Source organism: Pezoporus flaviventris, unplaced genomic scaffold, assembly GCF_033815535.1.
Source record: "Pezoporus flaviventris isolate CSIRO_AGI_PZ_B2104156 unplaced genomic scaffold, CSIRO_AGI_Pfla_v1 ptg000027l, whole genome shotgun sequence".
Classification (NCBI taxonomy): Eukaryota; Metazoa; Chordata; class Aves; order Psittaciformes; family Psittacidae; genus Pezoporus; species Pezoporus flaviventris.
Genome location: NW_026892575.1, coordinates 2,531,202 through 2,550,223, shown reverse-complemented (window position 1 = coordinate 2,550,223; position 19,022 = coordinate 2,531,202). Strand labels below are relative to the sequence as shown.

At 38.2% G+C, this 19,022-nt stretch overlaps 1 long non-coding RNA gene across 2 annotated transcripts; it reads left to right on the top strand.

The window, feature by feature from the left end:
* The first annotated feature begins 9,855 nt into the window (after positions 1–9,855).
* LOC133271985 (uncharacterized) lies at positions 9,856–18,611 on the top strand. 2 transcript variants are annotated; one of them, XR_009744316.1, is made up of 3 exons: positions 9,856–10,028; positions 14,372–14,477; positions 18,450–18,611. It is a non-coding gene; the product is annotated as an uncharacterized LOC133271985 (long non-coding RNA). The 2 variants fall into 2 exon arrangements; XR_009744317.1 differs by lacking the exon at positions 9,856–10,028 and adding an exon at positions 11,526–11,600.
* Positions 18,612–19,022: the final 411 nt, after the last annotated feature.

Below are 19,022 nucleotides of genomic sequence, written 5' to 3'. Positions count from 1 at the left end.
AAATGTCCTTTTCCATCCAGAATGAGTGGTTTGAAGTGTGTGGGGTATGGTCTTTCACAGTAGTTGCAGCATCATTCACAAATGTGGTTTTTATGATTCTGACAATGTTTAAAATATAACCTAGTACATCAGTTTTAGATACATAGCCCTGATGAGCCTGGTTATTTTCTGCCACTTTTTTTTCTTTTTTTTTTTTTTTTTTTAAAGCATGTTTAATTTAGGGCTCTTTATCCCTTTTAGTTAGTGCTTTCACAGTTTGGAGTAAGAAAAGTTTGGTGGGTTTAGCTCTTGGCTGGGAGACATATAGGAGGTGCCAGTGGAATACATTATTTTGTCTGTATTTCTGACAGACTAAAGTCAAGATACTGTTCTTGGTCAGGATGATCACTTGCACATTGTATGTGTGGCTGTTTTAGTCACAAGGCTATATCCTGAACAGCAGTTTTCCAAACATTCACCTCACTAAACCATCAAAGACTGCATGACTGCTGAGTGTTTCATTATGCTGGTGAATCGTGTGCTTGAAAGGGAGGAATGTTCTTAAGACCTCCATGCTGGACAATTCCCTGAAAAGATGCAGTAGGCGACTATCAAGTTTCTGAGGTAGATCTCTCCTTTGGGAAATGATCTCCTTCATAAGATGTACTAAGAATACTTACTCTGAAATCTGAACTTACCCAAGAGATTTATCCCCTCCCTTTATTCATTTAGTTTAGAAAATGTTGCAGTCAAGCTGGAAGTGAAGTTGTCTTCTTTTTTCTTTTTTTCTTTTGATTTCTCACCTCATGTCACATTGAGAAACAGCTGGTGCTGGTCTATTTTAATATATTTCTGTACCCAAGATAAATTCTTAGGATGCCACAAACTAATTGTGTCATTCTCTTTCTTGATTCCTTTTTCAGAAATTTCTATTTTTATATACCCCTTTGCAATTTACCATCACATACAACAACCCAATCACCTAAGCAGTATGTTGTTTTCAGCAAATAATGGTGATATTTGGTGCTTTGTTGTTGTGTTTTTTTTTTTTTCCAATAAGCTCTCTTTCTTCCTATTCTAATCTTTCTAATCTTTCTAATCTTGACCTTATTATTAATATGTTCCACCTCTCTTCCTAATTTGGGAAATTCTTCTTGCCTTTGGATTGCCTTAGGCCAGCAGAGAAGAAAGTGCCAGCACAGACAATCAGTCCTGAAAATATTAATTGATATTTTACCACTTCTGAATAGCTAAATCCCAGAAGAATAGTACATCACAATTCATTAGGATATTTTCACATTTTTCAAGATTACACGTCTGTGTCTACTAAAGAAAACAGATACTTTTTATATAGAGACACAGTTCTCAGATCAGTATGTTGTCCAACATTTTGATGACACTAGAAACAATAGTGGACATTCTTCCACTGAAGCTGTTTCCCTGTGTATACTTTTACTTTAGAGTAGTAGCTATCGTATAAGCATAATTAACTGAACAACTGCAACTGTGATGTTATAGTTGCAAATTTAGGCCTCTGACCCTGAAAGTATCCCTGGATGAGAGGCAGATTCTTGCAGAATTCTCTGTCTGATACAGAATGGGAGCTTAAGCAAATGTTTTATTTTAAGAAGAGATAATTTTTCAAAAATAATTTAAAAAATGGGTAACTTTTTTGAGGGCATGTTATCTCAAAGCTTGTGTTTTAGTGATTTGAATATACTCTGGGTCTTTAAATAAGTAATAATTAAATTTATTTACATAATGCAAACATAGCAAGAAATTTCAAATTCATTTAAAAACTGCCCCAAAACCAAAACGCAACTGCTCCCCCAACCTCTCACCCCTCCCCCCAAAAAGACACACCTCAAACCAAACAAAAACAACCAACCAAACCAAAACACAAAAAAACCAAACCAAAATCACACAGGGGTGGAGCAGACAAAAAACTTAAAGCTTTGGTGAAAAGATTGATGCTGGAGTCTACAGTCAAGACTAGTATTTTGATCGCTATAACATTATTAAAAGTGCTTTTTTAGTTTTGTAACTCCACCACATTCTTAGTATTAACTGACACTTTCTTTAACACACTACTGCACAGCATTACAGAAATAAAATTATGGTCTAATAATGTTCACGGACCTTAGGTTTGGAATTAGCATAATGGAAAGAGATCCTGAAAGCAAAATCATATTTCTGTAAGTGACCTATTACCAATCCGATTACATTTTACATAGTAACTTAAATAAATTCTGTTAGAAGTTTGGCTTGGTATAGGGGAAAAAAAAAAGGCTTATTGTTCAGTCTGTGTAATTGGAAAGGCAGCATACCCAGCAACAGACTGGGGTTTGTGAAAACTAAGCATGGGCCTGCTTGAAAGATGCTGTGGCTAAACAACTGTTAGAAATACAGAGTACGTATGGGCAGAAACAGTGAGCTGCAAAGAAAGCCTTTCTAAGATATTATGACTTTTTGATAACAAGGATAGTTGAAATTCAGCTGATAATAAATGTCAGTGGTTTGGGGGTGAGGGAGCATACATATCAATTGAAACAGAATTGAGGCAGTTATCATGAGTGGCACTTTGACCTTACAAAAGGTGACTGCTAGGCTTTGGTATAGTTATTTAGTAACTACAATTGTTTCTTCTATTAAAAGTATTTCCCTTGTTATAACAACTTTTGTCTGAGTATTATGAAAGAGTTCAATCGATGCCCCAGGCCTGTCAATATTTAAGAGGCATTTGGACTTAATAACATGTTTTAACTTTGGGTCAGCTCTGAAGTGGTCAGGCAGTTGGACTAGATGATTGTTTTTGGGTTCTGTCCAAATGGAACATTCTTTCACAAATGTTTCCTTATTTTTGCAAATACCATTTTTGGCTTTGCATAGTGGTATGATCAAGAAAATCTCAGTCATTATGTCCCAGCTGTTGATCATATTTACTTGTAGATCATATATTTCCCATTATCATCTTAATTCACTATTGCTTTTGAATGGTTCCCTGTTTCCTTCTAGTTTTGAATCTGCCTTCTTCTCTCCGGTGCTGGGATGTTTTTGAGGCCTTCTCTGTTCTTATTATCCAGTAATCGTCACTATTCCCACATAGATTTTTAATAAAGGCTGAAAGTACACTAGGTACTTTGGAACTGGAAGAATGCTCTGCTGCAGTGTGTATGCCAAGTACTTGGTCAGTTACAGAACAGTCATTGACTTGGAAACACTGGTCAAAGTATGATCCAAATGTTAAAGCTGGAACAGCAGTCCTATCTTTGTTTATACCTACAGAAATACCATGGCAAGCAAATTGCTTGCATTCAGCAAATCCAGCTGGAAGTATCCAGCAAAGAAGTGGGTAGCAAGACAGCTATTGATCACCTGTAATACACATGCCTATACCTTTTCCTTCTCTGACCTAGCCTTCATCTCCATCATCATGAACGTTCTCCCTTCATCTCCATGTGCTAGACTCCCATCAAACACTCAAAATATTTAAGTTAGGCACTGTGGGATCCTTTGCACTGTTGTTGTTGTGCGTAGCTCTGATAATCTGTTGGTTTCTTCTTTCTTTCTTTTACCTCTTTCTCCCACCCTGCCCCGCTCAGAAATTTAGTGCAAAGTGTGTCTTCAAAGGTTTAAAATTAATGCACCTAACTCCTTATATGGAAAGAAGGGAAGATTGTGATTATGTCTTCTGATGTTGGCATAAGTTTTTACCAATATCTAAGGCCCAATGTAATTACTAACTAATGCATTATGTCCAAACGATGCATTCTGTTGTCCTGGCTTCAAATGCCATCTGCTTTAAACTTTGCAAAAATGTTTTGTGTGCCTTAAGAATGTTTCAGACTCCCCATGCTCTTTGTGTGTGGTAGCGAATATTGCAATCTACGTTTTTCCAATCCACATCACCCTGTGATTAAAGCAAAACAAAAAACATGAGCAAGTAAGTAGTAAGGCAGTTAATCAGAAGGCACTTCAAGCTATTTTTCTTTGTACTATGTTAGTATAACTGTAGTTTTAACACTGTGTTGATGTCAGTACAGCTGCCTTGGATTTTCACTAGTGCAACAGTGGAAAAAAAGAAAGCAAGTGACCTCTCATCATCGACTTCCAATAATGCTTTAAGTAACATAAATAGGAAAAAACCCCTCTGTGTCTGAAGGGTTTTCTCACCTAGGTAATAGTTTTGGTCCTGTGCCTCTCTACACTGGTTTCATCATGAAATTCCTTCACAATCGAGCAATAGACAGAGGCACACTTCTTGATTTTCATTTCAAGTTGGCTGTAAACTTTGTAATCTTCTGCGATTGTAAAGAAAAGTTCTCTAAATGATAGAATGTAATTCATGCAGTCTGTGGAGGCTGTCATCAAATTCCTCTGAATGCAGCAACTTTTTTCTAATAAGTATAGCCATTCCATAAAGGTTGAAGAAGCTGGGTTGGACCAATTTGTGTATGTGTTTGGCATATTTATAGTGCAAAAAGTTGGAGTCTAATTTCATTAGCCACAGTGCAAATTTTTTTCTAAGAATGAATGTCACGTTTGAAACAAAACATTAATTATTATAACACCAAAGTAAAAGGAACATTTTGTGACATCCACTCTGTTCTGTGTGAATGTTGGAGTGATTTATCTGGCTCTTTGTTTTCTACAGAAATATTACAAAATGATATAGTTTTGAGAAGAGCAGCATTTCTAAACTAAAAATATGTCCTGCTTTGTAAAAAGGATTCATTATGCAACAGCAATGGAATTGAAGGATCAGCTGTAAAACTTAGTGAAGTCGGCAAATACCTTTCCATTCACTTCACAGGACATTCAGACCTGAAATTAATTGATTGTATGTGTTTTGAGTGTATGAAACTCTGTGAAAATAAATTGGCAGTTGAGCCTGCCATCTGAGCAGCCTGACATCAGTCTAACTGCTCTAAGGAAAACCAAAAGAAACCCTCTGTTTTGTAGCCTTCATATTATCTTCTGAGAGAAAAAAAAAAAAAAAGGAAATTTCTGGGAACAATTCAATTTCTGGTACTCTGAGTATATGATCTATTTCAGCTCTTTGTCATACTGAAGGCCAATTTTTCAAATCTTTCTCATTGTACTCAGGAAAAAGCTCATCTCTCGCTAATTAAATCATCATTTTACAGAAAAATCTGCTATGCTTTTTTGTCCATAGCTTTGAAAGCTACCTATAACTTTGATTCTAGCATAATCTTGGTGTATTTGTGCTCTATTCAGTTATGTGAGTATTAGTTCTTATTGATTCTTGAGTAAGAAACCGCTTTCTTCAGTTTTGCACTATTTGAAGACAACCCTTAATTCCTTTATATAGAAGAATTCCAGCTGATACAAGAAAACAGCAGAACAAAAATCAGCCTCTTTGAACTGGGGCAACCCAGGAACAAGGCAAGAGAAGAAAGGAAGGGCTGCTTGAGCAGGTATAACTCTGAAACTGCCCTACTTAGTTGTTCTTTTGACATAGCTGTGTTTTAGACTGAAGAGACTGCTGCTCTCTTTAAACATAAGCACTATTTCTGCCATGTTTTTGGTGAGGTATAAATTTAAAAATCCTATCCTGTGTGTGTGAATAAACGTTTCTCTGTGCAGAACAGTGTTCTGCATTATGATAACCTTTGCTGGACACCTGAGGCCAGTTTTTGGGTATTGTTTCTACTCCTTGTAGAAATGTGATCCTTTTTTAAATTCCTGCCTAGAGAGGCACTCAAATGTGCATGTGTCTGGTAGTGTTGGTTGGTTTTGTGTGTCCCTTCCCTGCTGTCATCCCTCACCTAAAATTTACATTGCTTAACTGGGTAACTGAGACCTCACCTGGAGTATTGTGTGCAGTTCTGGTGTCCTCAACATAAAAAGGACATGGAACTGTTGGAACAAGTCCAGAGAAGGTCCACGAGGATGATCAGGGGACTGGAGCACCTCCTGAATGAAGACAGGCTGAGAAAGTTGGGGCTGTTCAGCCTGGAGAAGAGACGGCTGCGTGGAGACTTCATAGCAGCCTTCCAGTATCTTAAAGGCGCCTATAGGGATGCTGGGGAGGGACTCTTCATTAGGGCCTGTAGTGATAGGACAAGGGGTAATGGGTTAAAACTTAAACAGGGGAAGTTTAGATTGGATATAAGGAAGAAGTTCTTTCCTGTGAGGGTGGTGAGGCACTGGAATGGGTTGCCCAGGGAGGTTGTGAATGCTCCATCCCTGGTGGTGTTCAAGGCCAGGTTGGAGAGAACCCTGGGTGGCATGGTTTAGTGTGAGGTGTCCCTGCCCATGGCAGGGGGGTTGGAACTAGATGATCTTAATGTCCTTTCCAACCCTAACTATTCTATGATTCTGTGATTCTAAGTAGTTTGAAAAGTAATTTTAAAATTAGTGGATTGAGCTTAAAAAGTGCTTAGCTACAACTGAAGACTCTGAAAAGTGAGTGCTCAGCCCTCATTTGCAGTAGACTCTTTTAGAGGCATATGTATTCCACTTATGATCATTTTGGCAACACAAGATTCAGCATGCTTCTTGAGCAGCTGGCTAGGACACTGCAGTTCATGTCAGCTTGGCAGTCTACTGGGTAGAATCTAACCACCTCTGTCTTCTCACCCCTGTGATGTGATGGGTCTATGTAGCCAGTCTGATCACATCTTAGCCAGTTCTAAAGAGCTTCTAAACCAAGAATTTTATTCTTTGGCAAATTGCAGGCTATAAAAGAAAACTTTCAAACAATAAGGACAATTTTGAGGTGTTCAGACCAATTCATTGACCCATTAAGTAATTCTTAGCAAGCATAGGCAATGCAAGACTGCCCAAGAATTTTGAACCAAAAAGTAAACTCAGTGTTGGCTAGTGAATCTAGCTACCTGTATTACAATGTTCTGCAACAGCAGAGCAAAAGAAGAAAGTATAAACTAATTGGTCTAATCTAATAAAAAAGATCTGTGCCACTTTGCCTGACAACTGTAGTGGAGGTTATGAAAGTGAGTACTGAAGAATGTTAAAAATCAGTTCAATACTATAAATAAAGAATTTGAAAAACCTGCTAGACCTAATCAGTTTTCCTTATTTGTCACAGCAAAAGTCTGCAAGTTTAACAAATGTGACTTGCTGTTTGTTTTCAATTGCATGCTCAAAATAATTTGTAAATTATTACAGTAACAGGAGTGTGCCAAAATTCTTAGGCATATTGTGCCATACAAGGTCTCCTTGATAAAAATATATAATTTGAAAAGTGTAACTTATGAATATGGAATGAGATGGCACAGGAGCAGCTAAATCACGCTAAAACTCTTGTTCCTTCCCATCTGCATATAGTTGTAGAGGTTATGCTGGAAGCAGAGTCATCAAGTGTCATGTATCTTCTTAAGAGTTGCCATAAGTGATAGAGGGTGAAGTTAGTCATGCTGAATATTTCACAGAGCAACTTGCACTTGTATGAAATACTATAAGGAATACTGGGTCTTCTAACCTTGAATTAGGGTCACTAAAAAACCTGGCACCTTAACTGCTGAAAAGCAGACAACTTGTTAGTGGCAATTAGTTGGTATTGAAGTGTTCAGACAGTTAAACTATAGCTTCCTAGCAGATACAGCAGTGTGCATGTGAGCATTTCTTCTTTCCCAGTTCTCTTTGTTTTGTCCCATTAATAGCAGCACATTTTAATTACAGTAAGCTTTCACAGCCTCCTTCTGTGTGTTCTTACAATTCAGCCAAATGGTGTGGAGTAGTTTGACTTGTGATATTATTCTCTGTTGAGATTTGTAAGAAACAACAGGAGTGAAGTACTGCTGGCAAAAATTCTTCTTCCGCTTTTCAGAGAGAATCCTAAACAACTATTGTTATTTGTCTGCAAGGAATAGTTTGAGATCAAAAGGAATGAAAACCTGAAAAGGCAGCCTTTTATTTTACTGGAGGGGAAAGGGAAACTTACCCAAAGAACCCACTCTAATTTTTTTTTTCTTTTTCTTCCTCTTTTTCCTGTGTTTTAGTATCAAAATGCTCTATGCTGTATTTTTTTTTTTTTTAGGGCTCTGTAAATGGTTTTGGATAGCTTCTGCTGACTTAGGTCTGGAAATTTTAACCTTTCATTAATTTTAACTGCTGAGTAAAGCAAATGGAACGCAAGAGGTTTTATTCACAAGGTTTGGCTAGAGCACTGTGCTATGTCAAATGTGAAGTCTATTTGAGCTCGATTCAATTGCCTAGTGCTGTCCTAACAGACCACAGTGGGTTAATCTCCCAAAAAGCCTTTTCCATACATACAAGACTAAACAAGAAGCAGACTTTAAAGGCTTTAAGTATGGCTCTAGTTAACTATAAACAGCTGCTGCAAGATAACAGCTTTCCACTGGAAAAGTGAGCCCCTTTCCCCCTTTTACAATGAAACCATTCTGAAAGGGGTATTTGGAAGGAGTCAGTGCTCTGTCTGGCAATAATCAGAATTAAGTGCTGGGGGTTGGGAGTGAGTTGTTGGATCTTTCCTTTCAAACTGACATTTATATAGCAATTCTATTTCCGCTACTGAAAGCCAAAACATACAAATCCGTCTTATCCAGACTATTAAGAAATAGGGAGCAAGTGATTATTTTTTCCCCCTTCTGTTCTCTTTTCTTTCTTGTTTCTGGTCTGCATCAACATTTATCTTGAATAATGGGGAAGACTGATATTAGCAAACCTCCGTCTATCTTTTAGAGTCTAGTAACATGACGTTTGACTTAAATCCAAACAATACCTGGTGTAAGAATACATCTTTAGGAATTCTTCTTGCTTGTTAAAGCCATACCATGAATCGTTAGAATTTTTCTTCTTTTACTGTTCTCAGTGCATTGAAATGTTGGCAGAAGTGTCTTCCAAAAGACAATTGGTCCTGTTCTAAATCAAAAGCAAGAAGGCCATAAAAATAAAAGATCTAATTTGAACACTTCTTGACAGTTAGTGATTTTTTAAATAGTTTGTTTTTAATTGCTTTCAAAAGTGAAGGGGAAGGAGAAATCTTTTGTAAGTCTTGCTTCCAGAGGAAAAAAACCCCGAACAACAAATGTGGGAAATCAGGTGGTTAATATTAGGAGTTACAATGTGACTCATACAGTGCATAATTTCTGCAATAGTACAAGCAGCAACAATGGAGACAAAGAAACAGATGTGCAAACTTCCTACTAGTTAAATTCCAGCTATTTAATTAACAGCAGGACTTGTCCTTTGTTTTGTATTTCTTAGCTCAAAAACATTGGAGGAGGACATGAAAAGGTACTGTAAGAAAAGTGCTTTTACCATCTGCAATAGGATGGACACTTCAAACTAAAATGCAACCTTTGCAAAGTTGGCCTCAAGGATATAAAGACAGGGGGTAAACCAGCTATAATACAAAACCAGCAGTCTGGTTAGGAACTTTTATACAGCTGAGCCAGACAGAAACCTGCTTGTCTAACTTTATAATCACTTACTTTAAATCCAAAGAACTTTCCAAACTATAGGCAATAAAGAATTATGTTCCTCAGAGCAAAGCTAACTGGTAGGTTATTAATGTAGTCAGAGACTGAGATAATTGTTCTGTGACTCCTTTCATAGTAGGAGAAGTCCCTCTTGTTCTGTGTTGGGAGATGTGAAGGTAATAACTGACCTTTACTAACAGCTGGTGCTAGAGAAGCAAAACTACATTTTGGTCATAAAGCCAAAAACTCTGTAGCTGGGGTAAAAAGTCAAACTCTCACTACATACTGCCTTATTCTGTGGTGTTGCACAGAAATGTGGCAGTCAGATGGATTTCCAGACCTGCCATCTAACCTACAGACCAGATAAATCATCAGCAACAGAACGTGATGCTGCTGATGAAGTAGTGCTTTTTTTTTTTTATTATTATTTTTATGCATTTCAGGTTATCCTGGACTCTGGCATTTCCCTTTCAAGATTCAGGTGCAGAAGGATGTTGAGTAAAATGAAGAGCTCTACCTCTTTCTTACTTTCTTGTCAATCTGGGAGCCTGCACGCACAGCATTCATTCCTGTGCCTGTGTTTCCTGCTGCACATGCCTCAGTGAAGGCTGGAGAGCACAGGTAGTCAAGACTTGCCAAACCAGGTTTGTCATTCAGCCTACAGATGGGTTGCCATGTGAAATCACTGTAGAGTCTTACCTTGCATAAGAATTTTGAAAACTCACAAAGTTAAAGCTGGCATTGTAGAACTGAGAGCCTGGTAGGGTGACTGACCAAGTATGTGTCTCTTCACCCCATTAGAAAATTTGTTGGTAAAATTTAAAAACCTGCTGAAAATTTGTTCTTGCATCATTGTTTGCCAGTGTCATTCTGCATTGCAATTTCCATACTGAAATTATAAATCAACTATTTTTAAGCAGAAGAGTAGAAATTATCAGGTAATATCTGAATGGAGATTATTAATAATTTGAACCTTGCATTAATTCATAAGCAGGGTACATTAACAAAGTAATAGTTAAGGGAAACACTAATACTTAAAGTATATTAGTATTAGCCATCCATTTTTTGTGCAAATTTTACCACAGTTCTGGGGAATTATTACCAGGTTAAAGGAAACTGTGCACAATATCTGCTGAAACCTGCAGTTATTTCTGTTATATTATATAATGCAAATCTGCCAGTAGGCTGCACCCCTGCTTGTATTGATTTAAATTGTATGGTTCTGCTCTTAGGAGCCTAGCCAGTCCCAGAGGCTGAGCTGATGCACTCAAGCTCACAAAAGAGCTTTTGAAAAACAGCCCTGATTTACACTATGGTGCTAAAAGTGTGAACAACTTTCTTACTGATTTAAAACATGTCCCAGCTCACTGTTAGTAATCTGTATCGCAGTTCTGTGACCATTAATCATTTAATCATCACAAAACAAAGAGCCTCTTTTGTGGAGAACTGCTTCACACATGCATATGCTATATCACTCATTTTTACAGCCAAGGGACTGCATATTGTTCCCTCTCGCTAAGAACTAAACAAGTCATCCACATCCTTTGAAGCATGTACGTTTTAAGCTAATTTGCTGAGGAAACAAAAATGGATTGTAGTGATATGCTCAAATAGAGATTTATGAAGTTACACAAATTTACACAAGCAGAACATTTGGTCTTGCTGATTTGGGCATTTTTCCAAGCATATATGCATAGTAAACAGCCTGTTGCATAATTTTTAAATGCATAGTATAGCATCAAATGGGACAATTGCTACAGTAACACTTGTCAAACAGTATACTTTTAATTTAATCATGATTATAGCCCTTGCGGCATTTCAAATTTCTGCAGATCCTGAATCTCACAGTAGAGCTCATTTATAGTTTTTCTCTGCAATAGCTCAAGGGCATTTTTGCTACATTATTTCTCAAATAGTGTCACCTGACAGACTTGCACAGATTTTCTTTGGCCTTGTCATAAATGGTTTCATCTTTAATGAAGAAGTTGTATGTTAATGTATTTATAAAATACAGTTCAAGATTTTCTAGTCTAGACTGTGCCTATTAGATGCGTACAGGTTGTAAAGAGTTCTGCTTGGTCATTATGAGTCAATGAATTTATCTATATATCGACACGCAAAGGAAAAAAAGACAACACAAAGTTAAGAGACTGGAGAACAAAAGTTGAGGAAGCTTTCCCTGCCGCACTCAAAGTCTGTATCAGAGCTGTGTAGTGTAGCTTTTTGATGGTTCATTCAGTCCTGTGTTATTTACAGCAAGTAACAGTCTTTGTGTCACACTAAGAACAATCCTGTAGCCTAAAAATAAAATTGCTGATAGAAATATTACTAGAATGAATTGATATTTTGTGTCTTTTTAGTAACTGTTCATTTACCTAAATAATTAATACATTTCATATTTTGTATTCTCATCTTCAAAAGCGTAATATTTTTCTATCAACTTCTTTTAACACAGTGCCCTTTTTTAGATTACCATTCTTTCTTCTGCCATTGCTTAAGCAATGGCACATACTGAGTATTTGACTCCTGTCTTGTTGATGGACATAGGCATAGAGTGCTGCTAAGGAAAAAGACAATATCCTTTTGAAGAGACCTACAGTGATTTTTTCTCTGCTGGGATGTGTGTGACCTTTCTAGTGCTTCTCAGGGTTCCTATGCACAGAAAATGCCAAAAATGCCTGGACTGCAAAAGATGGATTTTGCCTTTTTCTTACAATTTTTTTGTTGTTGTTGTTGGTTTGGTTTGGGGTTTTTTGTTTTTTTTTTTTTGTTTGTTTGTTTGTTTGGTTTTTTTTGTTTGTTTTGTTTTTTTTTTTTTTTTAGCAAAAATCCCTTTTGTATTTTAATTCTAAGTTCTCTTGGAAACACTATGGAGTTCAGTGTGTCTTATAAACTTTCAAGCACTTTGGAAAAAAGTGGTAGAAATTTGGGAAGTTCAAGTTATGTTCAATTGGTATTATCCTCAGGTAAAGGCTATTAAGAGTTATTTCCCTGTGGAACTTCTGGGTCATATTAATAGACTACAAAGAAACAAAGAATTTTGAGCTCAGCTTCTTAACTCCTGGGAGAATTTCTGGACAAGATTTATTATCTAAATGACAATAAAGATACTGCAAACAAACAAGCCCAAACCTGTAAGAGTTCATTATTCTCATCTTAGAATAACTTCAAGCTTATTTTTGCCACTTCTTAATACTGATCCCTTGCTTGATAATTTGGACAGCCATCTTGCAAAATACAAGTCATGTATTTTGAAATATATGATATGTTCTAAGACACCTCCTACAAAAAAAAGTATGTAACTGCAAGTACTTGGTCATGCAGTGCTCTGGCAGAGATAGTCCACTGCATTAGGAGCAAGAAAATAAAAAGGAATAATATTTTTTGGTAGATAGAGAATAGAAATCCTCTTCAAAGGAAACAATTTTCAAAGCCTACAGTCATAGGATGCCAATCACAGTGTGTCTGGCACCAAAGCTATCTGGAAACCTAAGCATAGTACTCAGATTTAATCACCATATTACTCTACAAGGTTTTGCTTCATGTGTTTGTCATTACTGACTTTATTTAGTCTGAAAGACATTTTCTTGTACTTGGCAATGTTTAGAGGGTACTGCACCATTTGGTTGTATTTTGAGACTTGTCTGCTTTAAACATGGAGAAGATGACAATTTTGGCAGTCAGATTTAAATTTAAGAAGCTGCGGGTTTTTTTTTTTCTTGCGTTGTTCTTTTATTTTCTTTTTTTCAGAGGGGGTTAGGGGTGGTATGGGGTGGGGTGGCTTTGAGGTTTGTTTTTTTTTTTTCCTGTCATGGCTGTAAGAGACAGCTGGTTGAGTCACAGCCCAAATGCAGCTGTTCCAAAGCCTGACTCCAGATCTTGAGGTAGATCTACAGCATCTCTGCTTAGCTTCCTCCCAAAAGGGTTGAATTTGATGGTACTCCCCAACAGCCAATGCAGCTTCCCCTCATAAAAACTATGCTAGATTCTTATTTACTCAGATTTCTTTTGACCATTAACAATTGAGAGACTCTATGATAACATTATTATTATTTATTATTTGGAAGAAGAGACTTTGACAAACACAAAAGATGGTTGATGACTGTGGCATGCTAAAGGAAAGAATAGTTTTTCAAATTTTTCAAAGACTTTACAGCAGCACTGTTAAATTTTTACCAGCTGAAACAACAGAAGTCAGGTTTTTTGTTGTTGTCCTGGATGTAAAGTACAGGAAATGGAGGAGACATAAGAGAACCTTTCAGGAGATTTTGATCTACCCACAAAGTGTCCGAAAATATTTTACTCACTTCATGCTTAATGCTTTTGCAGAGGGAAGGAGAGGAGAATGTTTATTAGCTGTTTTGTGAAAAAATATCTAAGGCTTATTAAATGTTGATTCATGTTTTTCATTTCACGTTATGTATATTATATATATATATATATATATAATTCACCAAGATTACTCTCTGGATTTTATTTATATCATAAATAATCTTGTGTATGCTTTATGAAGAGAAGTATATTTTTTTCGATTGGTTGGTTTATATCACTTGCATTTAACTTCTGTAACTGAATAAACAGGATTATCCCTGACATAATAGTATCGCAGCCTTCTTTATAAGAAAAGTATGCAGTGTTTCAAAAATTTGCTTTTTATTAAAACTTCTTTGTATTGTATAATGATTTATTAAAAAAAAATTAATTAGATCTTGTAATTGTTACTTTCAAACTAAAGGCAAAGCTAGATTTGCATGTTAGCAGTTGTATTTCAGATCAGATTTGTGGTCCTGCCTCTGAATGTAAATTCACGTTGCTTGGATTTCAGGGAAATCATACTGATTTACATAAGCTTTTCCTTGAGGTAGATCTCTTATCTTTTTTTTTTTGTTTTTTTAATGTGGAATGTAAGAAAGTGTTGCAAACTATAATTTCTTTGAATTGTATTTTCCTGTAAAATTTTTTAGGAGCTACATGAACACTTTTTATTGCACAGCAGAGGAGATGGAACAGCTTGCTTTGAGGAATGGAAAGGAATTTTTTGGCTGTTTTCAAAAACCAGTGATGTTAAAGGTAAGATGCTGAAAAACATGTCACTGGATAGTCAGTATCTTATTACTTTAGTTAATTTTATGAAGACATTTTCCTCTTGATAAATTGAAATTGTTGGGTTCTTAAAATCATAATTCTTGCTCTGAAACCCAAACTGCCAGGTTAAGTTTCTGATGTGATTGTGGCACTGATGAAGGCCATTTCATACACTTCACCACTTGGCCCCCTCTATTTGAGTTCTGCTTTGCTCCTTGCTCATATTGGGATAAGGATGTACTGGATGTTCTTACAAAGTATTACCTTGCTGGTGGAAGAATTCTTGAGAGTGTCCTGAGCCAATTTATGAGACAAGCTGAGAACAGAAGCTTCTAAAAAGGCTTTTAATACTCCACTGAGCCCTGCTTTGCAGCAGCTTGGGAGTTCTGAGGCTGCTGTACCTCTGGCTGAAGTTAAAAGAGCACAAAGTGTTGTTTATTTCTAATTTTTTGATCTACAGAATTCAGTGAAAAATGTAGTTTAACTGTACATGTGGAATGTAGCCACTATGTACATGCCCCATCAATATTAACAAAGCAAGTGTGTTATCAGTGTTCTCTTTTCGTGTCTGTTTCCTAGCAAGTAAAACCAGTCCCTATGCATGGGGTCTGAACATACAAATCAATTTTAAAAAAATAGCTACAGAACCAGAAATCTAATCCTTCAGTTATTCACTAGCAATATTTGAAAAGAGAAAAGCTATTGTATATCTGCCTTGCCTCACTTCTTGTTAGTGCCAGGAATAATGCACATCAGGAAATGAAATAAGTATAAATCACTGAAAAGGTTGACCAGAGCTGCATTTCAAAGCAATATAAAAAAATGTCTTAATGAGAGGTGGAAAATTCAATTGCTGAAAAATGGAAAATGCTTGTTTTATATTGAAGGGGTGAATTGTGTACCAAGACAAAGGGATTTGTGAAAGAGTGTGGGGTGTTTGTGGATTATTCAGGGGTTTTTTTTTTTAAACACCAGCAGCCTTGTGTATTCATGATTTCAAGAATTTTATCAGAAACAGAATAATTCTTCTTATTAAATTCTGGCATCTTAAAAATTTTGGCAGACAACTTTTTCTTTTCCTACCCTGAACTGTAGATATCTGCAGGTTCCATTCAACTCTTTCAGTAGCAGATCAACAGGTTTTGGGGCATAGTTTAGAGGCTGTATTATAAATACTTACACTGTTACTGGTGATTTAAATCTCATCAGACTAGTTAATTTTTTCCCAAATCCGATGAGTGCTTGGACCTGTTTGCATGTTGCCTGCCTGCGGATAATGTGATTTTAGGTGTCTCATAGGAAAAAAAAAAGCTATTCGTGCTCTTGAGTGATGTATTCTCTGTCCCTGACAAGTTCACTCATTTTCCTTAACTAGGACTGAGAAGACATTTCAAGAGATAAACACATACGATTGATTGATTCAAGGATCACCTGCTACAAGCTCAGGAGTGTTGCATCCCAACTAGAAGGAAGTGCAGCAGGAGGGCCAAGAGACCCCTTTGGGTGGATAAGGAGCTGCTGGGGAAAATTCAAATGAAAAAAGAGGCTTATAAAAGGTGGAAGCCAGGACAGGCAGCATGGGGACAGGGATGTTGTCCGGGAAGCTAGGGACCAGGTTAGGAAAGCTAAGGCCCAGTTAGAATTAAACTTGGCTAGGAATGTTAAAGGTAACAGCAAGGGATTCTATAGGCACATAGTGAATAAAAAACAGACTAGGGACAACGTAGGCCCCCTCTGGAAGCTATCGGGAGAACTGGCTACCCTGGATTTGGAGAAGGCTGAGGTTCTGAATGACTTGGTGCCTCGGTCTTCACTGGCAAAGGCTCTGACCACACCACCCAAGTCTTGGAAGGCAGATGCAGGGACTGTGAGAATGAAGACCTTGTGCCCACTGTAGGAGAGGAACTGGTTCAAGAATATCTTAAAAACCTAAATGTACACAAGTCCATGGGTCCTGATGATATCCATCCGTGGGTCCTGAAGGAGCTGGCGAATGAAGTTGCTAAGTCACTGTTCATCATATTTGAGAAATCATGGCAGTCAGGTGAAGTTCCCGATGACTGGAAAAAGGGAAATATAACCCCCATTTTCAAGAAGGGGAAAATGGATGATATGGGGAATTACAGACCAGTCAGTCTCACCTCTATGCCTGGCAAAATCTTGGAGCAGATTCTCCTGGAAGGCATGCTAAGGCACATGAAAAACAACAAGGTGCTTGGTGACAGCCAGCATGGCTTCACTAAGGGGAAATCCTGCCTGACCAATCTGGTGGCCTTCTATGATGGGGCTACAAAACTGATGGACATGGGTAGAGCAGTTGATGTCATCTACCTGGACTTGTGCAAAGCGTTCGACACTGTCCCACATGACATCCTTGTCTCTAAATTGGAGCGACATCAATTTGATGGATGGACCACTCGCTGGATAAAGAACTGGCTGGATGGCCACACACAAAGACCTGGGGTCAATGGCTCAATGTCCAGCTGGAGACCAGTAACGAGTGGTGTCCCTCAGGGATCGGTGTTGGGACCGGTCTTGTTCAACATCTTTGTAGGTGACATGAACAGTGGGATTGAGTGCATCCTCAGCAAGTTTGCCGATGACACCAAGCTGTGTGGTTCGGTTGATACACTGGAGGGAAGGAATGTCATCCAGAGGGACCTTGACACGCTTGTGAGGTGGGCTGATGCCAACCTCATGAAGTTTAACCATGCCAAGTGCAAGGTCCTACACCTGGGTCAGAGCAATCCCAGGCACAGCCACAGGTTGGGCAAAGAAGAGATCCAAACCAGCCCTATGAGGAAGGACTTGGGGGTGTTGGTCGATGAGAAAATGAACATGAGCCAGCTTCAGTGTGCGCTCGCAGCCCAGAAAGCCAACCGTATCCTGGGCTGCATCAGAAGGAGAGTGACCAGCAGGTCGAAGGAGGTGATCCTGCCCCTCTGCTGTCCTGAGACCTCACTTGGAGTATTGTGTGCAGTTCTGGTGTCCTCAACATAAAAAGGACATGGAACTGTTGGAACAAGTCCAGAGGAGGCCACGAGGATGATCAGGGGACTGGAGCACCTCCCGTATGAAGACAGGCTGAGGAAGTTGGGGCTGTTCAGCCTGGAGAAGAGAAGGCTGCATGGAGACCTCATAGCAGCCTTCCAGTATCTGAAGGGGGCCTATAGGGATGCTGGGGAGGGACTCTTCATTAGGGACTGTAGTGATAGGACAAGGGGTAATGGGTTAAAACTCAGGGGAAGTTTCAATTGGATATAAGGAAGAAATTCTTTCCTGTAAGTGTGGTGAGGCACTGGAATGGGTTGCCCAGGGAGGTTGTGAATGCTCCATCCCTGGCAGTGCTCAAGGCCAGGTTGGAGAGAACCCTGGGTGGCATGGTTTAGTGTGAGGTGTCCCTGCCCACGGCAGGGGGGTTGGAACTAGATGATCTTAAGGTCCTTTCCAACCCTAACTATTCTATGATTCTGCGATTCTATGATTGTAGAGAGATGAATTAAAAGGCTGCGGGCAATAAGATTGAAAATGAGCACCATGTGTCTCCTGTTTTATAGGTGTGGTGTTTTAAAGCATATATCTGGCCTTAATACTTCCTGGTAGATCTGTTTAAGTATGCAAGAGTTTCTGGTGGAGCAGTCCTTAAAAGTATATTTTTCATGATTGCTGGAAGTGCTAATTTTGTGAGGTCTGAGCTTTGGTTCTGCATCACATTTGATGGGATTACCAAGTAACTAGCACACCAGTAACTAATTGTCTCCTGTGTGGATTTGTTATATAGATCTTCAGCTGAAGCTGATTGTGTTGTTGTAGGCTGTATTAGCCACTTTATAGACTGATGTATTTGGTGAAACAGCCTGAAATGTAACCATTGTGTGATCCCTGATGGGGCAAGTTTCTCTAACCTTTTTTCATCCCTTATCCTTAAAAGTAATTCTGAAATCCTTTTGCACACAGGTAGCTACTGAACACAGAGAAGAAAGGTACTGCTCAGTGAGTGGAAAAGTCACCTTGTGTTTAAGTCATGGAATACAAAAGCGCAAATAAAATTATGCATGCACAGTGAATGGAATTTCTCGAGTTCTATAGTCCAATAAACCATGTTATCTTGGGTTATGTTTAAAGAGAGACATATTTTCTCACTTGCTGTGGTCATGTATACCTTCCTGCAATAAATTGCTCTAAATGTTTCATCTGACTGGAGAAAAACTCCTCTGGTGGACAATTGTTTAGGCATGCAGTTTATGAATATGCTGGGCAGAGAGCAAAATAGTGTAGTGATTCTTTCTGAATGAACAGGTTTTCCTTGGGTTTTTACAGGAAAAGATACTTTTCTGCATCTATGTGATTTGCCGTTGTCGTGGTTTAAACCCAGTCAGGTAATTCGTTCGCTCACTTCCCCCCCTTTCTTGCCCTCCCCCTGCTCTCGGAGGGACGGAGAGGAGAATCAAAAGAATGCAACTCCCACGGGTTGAGATATGAACAGTTTAGTAACTAAGGTATAACACAAATCACTACTGCTACCACCAA